Genomic DNA, 6,492 nt, shown 5'->3' with positions numbered 1-6,492 from the left:
ACAAAAACGGAGTATTCACAATATCTTAAAGCACTCTCCTTTCACTTGGCAAGCAGAAAACTCACTGAAACAATTATATTGAGGTAGCAGAAAAGAGAAGAGCTGCATCTTCTAACATTGAAATAAGCTCTTTAAAGTCTAATTAAATATATACTGCTTGGACCTAATCCTTGGATAACAAGTTGAGCATCTTATTATTTCTGCTCTCCCAGCTAGTCCAAGAAACATCTCTCATTGAATGTTAAATATGTCAATCTTTAAAACTGAATGGATTTACTGGTAGACAACAGCAACTATAAATTATGTTTACTAGCTACCAAATCCCTCTGTTGAAGTGGTTAATGAGCCTGAAAAGAATGGAGGTTTCCATTCAGATTGGGTAGATACACATACACACCAGTTGTCCATGCCAGTTCTGTGAGGCTTTTATGATATCAAATGAAAAGAACTTCTCCCTCCTGCTCTAAAAAAGAATATTTTGGATAATATTTTTTTTTCATCAGCTAAGAATGGAGAAAATCTCTTTCACTGTTTTTAAAGGAACACTGAAATTTCCCACTATGAATAATTCACTTGTTTTGGACAACATAAAACAGTCCTGGTTTTGCATGCTTTTGGTGCTGATGTTGACAGGATTCATTCTACCTAGACCATCTTGTATGTCTTCCTGATTTTCTTACTCTGCCACTGCTGAATGAGCTGCACTATACACACTGTCAAATTCTTGCCCCCCAGCTGTATTTTCCTGCCATCTCCTGGGGGAAGAAATACAGGAATCCTCCAGGATTGTGAGGTATTATCTCAGAGACAATAGATGCATCCCATTCATCTACTTAGCAAGACAGACAGAAATACATATAATATTTGATATGTGAGGAAATAGGATAGCTGTTTACTCCTTCAGTGGACAGGACAAGGGCAAAGAACTTCCAGAATGTTTTTAACAAAATGTTTGGATCCGCATTTCTACTGGAACAAGGCTTTGAAGTGAATGATACCACATACAGACTTAGCAGGTATAACATACAGACGTCCTTGTACTACATTAACAACAGAAGGATCTTTAGTGTCTGCTAACAGAGTAGTGCACAGAATAATGTGACAATCATCCATCATCAAAAGGAAAAACCTATCTAATGACAAAAAGAAGATCTGGCTGGAGTTTGTGCCCCTTGCAGTGGTAGAGATCAGCTTGGCTATGTATTTTTTTTCTTCTCTGACTTCTCTGTGTGCAAAGTTCATGCTGCCCTTCTTTTGAGACTTGAGATTTCTTGCATTCTGACCACAAAGAACTGTGTGTTGCCCCATCAGGCAAGAGGGCCAGGAACCAGTTTCTCCATTTATCTGTGCTGAAGGCATAATATACCTTCAAGAGAATAGGCTTAAGGGGATAGATCCCAGAATCCCTCAGATTATGACCTAAAATTATCATCTTCAATGATCGGGCCACTCTGTAACTCTTACTTGTGTGAGAGGCTCTCCACTTGCAGTCAGACATCCTAGTTGACCTAAGCTATAACCAGACATAGATCCCCCTGCACAGATATTGTTCAAACTGAAACAGAAGGCCTGGAAAACCTTTACAGCTGCAGGGTATAGGGTTAGACCTGTATAACTGGGTTTCACCCACCAGTGCAAACTTCCCCTGTCATGCAAAGTCTGGATGGAGTGGTATGAAGTGTATCCTTCACGAAAGAGTACAATGGTCAAAGTAATAGTGAGGTAATGTTGCACATTTAGGGCCACTTCTGCTGTATGTTTATCTGCTGATGTAAATTATTATTGCTGCTACCAGGGTAATCTTGAATGTATCTGTTTGTGCTTTTGACGCAAAATGTTACAGAGGCCACTACTTTCAGGGGAAATTAAACAGTGCACAAGGGTCTTCATCAGTGTTGAACAGAGAGAATTTCAGTCCAGATCATCCTTGTTACTGGAAGATAACCAAGGCTTGCCTGCTCAAGGAGTAAAGGTCCAGGCTGCCTGCCCCTGTGAATGCTGGCACTACTACCAAGAGTACACAACAGCCCAAATGTGACTGTGAGTACTTGGATGGATGGTGACAGGAGAGGGAGCAGGGACAGCAGTATCAGAAATACATACACATGTGAGTCTGGAGCTCAGGAAGAGGGCAAATGTAAAGGACCTTGTCTCCCACCAGCTGCTGTCTGCCTCTGAAAGAGGAGGTGGGCAAGGAACATTTTATGTTATCACACTGGGAAAGGTAGGAATATCAAGAACAGTGCTGAAGGACTGGAGTGTTTAGAGGACTGCATGAAGTAACTACTGAGCTGTCATTACTAATAACCTTCTGGGTCTCTGAAATGCTAAAAAAAAGAAATCTAGATTAAGTTTTCTTCCACCAAAAGAGAACAATAGTAGAATTCCATATCAGGCTGCTTTAAATATAACCTCAGAAAATTCAGGAACAAATAAGTTGCTGTAAATAACTGCAGGAGAAAAATAATAGCCAGTGTGGTTTTGTCAAGAGCAAATTGTGTCCAGCCAGCATGATTTCCTGCACACCAAAGAAAGAATTCTAAGGACAGAAGGAAAAGTAACGACTTTCACAGCATTTGTCTTCATGAAATGAGGTGTGAGATGCTCTTTCAAGATGAGGGCTTAGATGAAATACTTTAAAGGTAGTGGAAAATATATTTGCAAGAAGCGGCATGGATTTTAGTAGCTCGTTAATTAAATGGAAAAACTTTTTGAGTAGGATTCTCTGCAGAGGTTGTCATAGCCATACAGCTGTTTCCATTGGTGGATCCAAAGATGCATGTTAATTCAATGTGTAAGCTGTGTTCAGGTGTCTGTATATGTTTTTGAGCACCTTTGTTAAAATAAATTGCAAACAAGTGTGAATGGGAGAAGTGTACTATGCTCACCAAGGGTGCATGGAAAGCTCAGCTTTTGTGGACAACAGTCACTTGTTGATTTCAGGATAGTGACCCAGTATCTGAGCTTATCACAAGCTGGACATGAGGGAACTGACATGTAGAAAGGGATATGCATCTAATTGGAGGAACATTCCATTGCCTAACACATTATACTGACTTGTTCTGAACAGATGTGTCACCTTAGAAGACAATGGGAAAATGTGACCTCTGAGTAAAAAAGGCTGAGGTTTATCTTATCTCTTTTGAGTCATCTCCTTTATTAAACAAAGCAGCACAGGTATGAAAGTGTAGGTGTATAAAAGGCTACTAACAACAAGAAGGAAACAGCCTGTTTGTCATGTTGGACATGCAGGATAGGAGGGAAAGTGTTGTAGATGCTAACGAGAAACAATGATGCTACTGAAACAATGAAAAACATCACTCTTTTCTTCTATTAGAGCCCTCTAGAAATAAAGATGCCATCTTTTTCCAAGTAAACTCTTGTCAGAGGTGATGCACATGCAATGAGTCCTGCATGCTGGAGGAGGTATGGATGAAATAGGTGGAGTGAAATGCCTTTTCATGAAGATCCAGCTTCCCTTGGCCTGAGGAGAAGTATAGCATCCCCTACAGTTGAGCGTGCTGTGACCTGGCAGCTTTTCTTATCTAGCAGACTTTCCTTGTCCCAGGTTAGTTTCATGAAAGGAACATCTCTCTGAGAGCTCCCAGCCACTTCCCCGAATTGTTTCAATGTCTAACAACCAGGCTGTGCATCAAACGGATATCACAGAACAGATCTGTACAGCTGGAGGATATGTGCAGGATGCCCTATGTCTGAACAGAAGGTCCTTTGGGATTGGCACCATATGGTGTTTTCCAGGCAAGCTGGCTTTCCTCTTTACATATAAGGTGACGTAAACAGGTTTGGTGATTGTTTTAAGGAGTATATAAATCATTATATGCACTTTTGGGTTTTGATTTGGGAACTGGAAAATGGCAAGCGGGGAAACTATTTGTGTTGAATCAAAGCTGACGCTCTTTTAGATCTCAATCTTGCAGACTTTTGTACTTTGTTCAGTACAAAACATTTTGTTCAGTTCAAGATAAATGTTTTTGTTTTGAAACAATTGTAAGAAAAACAAACAGTATCCAACTGTGACACTCCAGGCTCAAAACATAGAAGATCCAATTTCCTTCCCCAGTGTGCAAGCTCTGAAACTTAATAAGAAGATAAAAAGACCAAAGTTCCCGAAGTACTGAGTGTTACAGCCACAGAAGTGGAGAAACAGGGATAAAACTGATTAAGTCAGGATAGGGCTGTTGTGTAACTGGAGACAGGTAGAGAGAGGAGGTGGAAATCTGAATCACCAATATGTAGGGAGCCAGCAGCCCCAGAGTAAACCCATTAGATCAAGGTGGACCCCAAATTTAAAGCACAAGGCAAAGGCTGCAGGTGTTCCCTAGGTCTTCATGGAAACTTCTGTGGAACTGTGTTGGCATAACAATGATAACTAAGGTGGATACAGACTAAGCTTACATCTGGATAATGCTGTTTGATTGGGCTTAGGCAGACAATGGAGGATTTTGGAGAAGGATGAGTCTGCTATTTTAGGAAAGTTGTACTGGGCTCTCATAGCATAATAATATCTGAGCACGTGTGGTTGCACACATTCATTTTTAATAGCTTTAAAACTGAATTGCAGAGTTGGCATAAGGCCTCTGCTGTGCTGGATGTCCTTTAAATGCTGTTTCAGATGGAAACCCCAAATCCTTAAACTGCCCCGATGGCTGGTAGCTGGGAAAACAAATGGGAGTCCCTTGGAATAAAATCCCCATCCTCTGAATAACATGTATTGCAGTCTCTTTGTGGCCCTGGGACGGACAATACTGGGAGTTCTGATTGTAAAGGAAAACCCCAGTCGAGATAAAGCAAAGCATACTGCCCAAGAGAAGCAGTACTGTGAGAGACATCTATGGGCCTGTGCCCAAAGCAGATGGTGCTGATACCACCTATGAAGCAACAAAGAGTGATGGCAAAAGCTGGGGATGACAGATCTGAAGATGCTTTTGTCCCTCCTTCATGGGAACAATGTTTTTCTCCTAACCAAAAGGCTGAGAGGGGTGAGGGGAGCTGCAAGTGGCTAATTTAATTAGACATTATCCTTACAGGATGATGTATTGACAGATACACTCAAACCTTCCAGGCTCACTCATCCGTTGGCATAACAAGATTGCAGCTTATCTGATTTACTGAGTAATATTCTCATGCCACCTGCTTGTGTCCACGAATAAGCTTTCCACCCAGTGAGGATGCTGGCCATGCCCCTCACCCTTCCAGAGCCAGGGTCTGCTTCCTCTCCTGGAGCCAGCCACCTCCCCTACTCAAAGGAAGTCCCTGGAGCTGGCAGCTGAAACCTGGGGGCTGCTGCTTGGGATCCTCCAGCCCCAGCTGTGCTATAACATCCTTAGTGGCATTGCTGCACAGGCTTGCATGCCCAGAGGTGGGAGAGGAGCAGAAAGGAAAATAAACAAAATACAGCTTAATAAATGCAAAGTTCTAAATTGTGTTTTAAAAGTTTTAAAATGAATGCCAGTATTTATTTACTCTTTTCCTTATTAATAGTCTGGTGTTAAGAGAGAAGTTATGCTGGAAACTCTTCTCTCAAAGGGAAAAGCAGAGTCTATGAGCCTGGCCTCTGCATTGTCGAGTGTTACAAAAGAAGTCCTGGGTGTTGAAAACTAGCAGCCCTTCCTGTACACTCCAGCACATAAATATGTTTGGGATTTAGAATATCTAGCTGTTCTTTGAGAGATCTTTGAGAAAAAGGCATTTTTGCTATACGAGAAGGCTGGACACATGGCCTAGTTTTGAATAAGTCCACCAAATCTAGAATGGTGAGTTGACGTCCTCATCCTCCTTATTCCCATTGCAAACATGCACAGATTCTCTTACTCTCAGTTTTCATCATAGAGTAGAACTTAGAGGTCACCCAGTCCCAACCCCGTGCCATGGGTAGGGTTGTTCCCCACCAGCTCAGGCTGCTCAGAGTTCTATCCAACCTGGCCTTGAGCGCCTTCAGAGATGGGGCATCACAGATTCTCTGGGCAGCTGTGCCAGGGCCTCACTGATCTCTGAGTAAAATTTTATGGCAAGTTGGCCATTTTAAAAAATCATTGCAACACAGCAGTGATGGTAATTTCTGCAGTGAGGCTACGAGTGTCTCTCATCTTTCAGTCAATTGATTGCATCCAAAGCTCTTGACAAGAATCACTGAAACTTAAGTAAGAAACTAAGTACTTGGTCACATGTCGTGTGGAGTTGAAGAACAGAAAAGATCATCAAATGTTTTGTAAACTCCATGCACTTCCTCTGCAACTTCCTTTCCCAAATAAGCTGGACATTAGAGAAAATGCAATAGTAGAACATATGAAACCTAAATAAGGACCAATGGTGTCACAATACAGGCGCTCAGGTCTACCCAGAAGTGAAACTGAAATGATGACAAAGCTCTAAGAAAAACTCAGGGCTGGCAGATGCCTGGAGAACAAGAAGGCAGCATCTCAAATGAGAGCAGTGATTAGTGGAACGCATGGTCACTGCAGGAAAAAAAAA

At 41.8% G+C, this 6,492-nt stretch overlaps 1 protein-coding gene across 1 annotated transcript in view; it reads right to left on the bottom strand.

Annotated features, from left to right (window-relative positions):
• The window catches only part of IDUA (alpha-L-iduronidase), a 76,886-nt gene that overhangs the window by 3,752 nt on the left and 66,642 nt on the right, over positions 1–6,492 (bottom strand). The window lies entirely within an intron of this gene.

Source organism: Excalfactoria chinensis, chromosome Z, assembly GCF_039878825.1.
Source record: "Excalfactoria chinensis isolate bCotChi1 chromosome Z, bCotChi1.hap2, whole genome shotgun sequence".
Classification (NCBI taxonomy): domain Eukaryota; kingdom Metazoa; phylum Chordata; class Aves; order Galliformes; family Phasianidae; genus Excalfactoria; species Excalfactoria chinensis.
Note: the sequence above shows the minus strand (reverse complement) of the source record. Positions and strands in the feature narration are given on the sequence as shown.